The 1378-nt window shown below is 52.5% G+C and overlaps 1 protein-coding gene across 1 annotated transcript in view; it reads left to right on the top strand.

The window, feature by feature from the left end:
* Nucleotides 1-1378, top strand: part of SORBS1 (sorbin and SH3 domain containing 1) — a 140974-nt gene that overhangs the window by 136074 nt on the left and 3522 nt on the right.

Genomic DNA, 1378 nt, shown 5'->3' with positions numbered 1-1378 from the left:
CACATGCCTGTCTGCTGATGGGAGGATCACGGGGGTGCACACACATCCCTGTCTGCTGATGGGAGGATAACAGCCGTGCACCACACGTGTGTCTGCTGATGCGACACTCCTGTTTTAGAGACCATCGCGCACCACACACATGCCTGTCTGCTGATGGGAGGATAACGGCCGTGCACCACACACATGCCTGTCTGCTGATGGGAGGATAACGGCCGTGCACACACATGCCTGTCTGCTGATGGGAGGATAACAGCCATGCACCACACATGCCTATCTGCTGATGGGAGGATAACGGCGGTGCACCACACGTGTGTCTGCTGATGTGCCACTCCTGTTTTAGAGACCATATCCCCAAGGAGAGGAGCTAGATTAGGGACCGAGCCATGGTGGATGAGAAGCAGCCTGGGAAGAGCTTGGGTCCCAGGTGGCCCAATGTTCCTGGCTCAGCAGGACCTAACAGGTCGGTAGCAATGACAGGAAGTCAGTCTGGGGCTTAGGCTCAGGCTGCTGAGAGGAATCCCTTTCTGAGTGTAGTGCTAGTCAGTGGGTCTTTTAGAAGTCCTACACTGAAGAAGTTCTATGTCCTGTGCCAGCAGGAGATGTAAAGACTAAAGTGCTGGGCCCCGCATGGTTGACTGCACAGTTTGTCTTGAACCTGGTGGCTTGAAAGTCACGGTGGGTACACGTGCGTGCGTGCCCAAAATCCTGAGAAGAGAGTGGAGGAGGAGGAGTTGCAGTGCGGCCATTCCCTCTGGCGGGTGATTTTTTTTTTTCCCTGTCTGTCTGTCTCTCTCCAGGGAATGTAAATTTAAGAAGAATAAACAAATGAAAAGTTCTAAGTCCTTCATATCTTTTGTGCTAGATAAATGTGCTGATTCCTCTAAGAAGTGCTAGAAAGAGCAATGGGCTGGTAGCCAGAAGACCTGGCTCTGATTCTGGCTCTGACTCTTACCAAGCGCTGTGTCCTCAGAAGTGTAACATAAGCGCTCTGAACCTGGGTCCTTCATCAGAAAAACAAGAATATTGGGCCCAGCCTGGTGGCATAGGTCAGTAGCCAGATAAACTGCTATGCTGGCAGCCATGCAGCCGACCCCGGTTCAGATCTCCTCGCTGACCTCAAAACATGTCAGGAGTGTACACTCCTAAGGAGCTGGAGGACTGGGGAAGGGGGTTGCAGCTGACACCCTGTGGAGGATATACCTGTCTCACAGAGAGCTCGCTCTCTCTCACACACACATTTGTACACACGTACAAGGTTATCAAGAATGAAATAAAGGGACCAGCAGTTAGCATAATGGCTATGTCACTGGACGCACACGCCGGGTGCGTGTGCGTGCATGCCCAGGATCCCGAGAGGAGAATGGAGGAGAAGGGATTG

The sequence above is a fragment of the Tupaia chinensis genome, unplaced genomic scaffold (assembly GCF_000334495.1).
Source record: "Tupaia chinensis unplaced genomic scaffold, TupChi_1.0 Scaffold143636_1, whole genome shotgun sequence".
NCBI lineage: Eukaryota > Metazoa > Chordata > Mammalia > Scandentia > Tupaiidae > Tupaia > Tupaia belangeri.
This window is presented reverse-complemented; position numbering and strand designations above follow the sequence as displayed.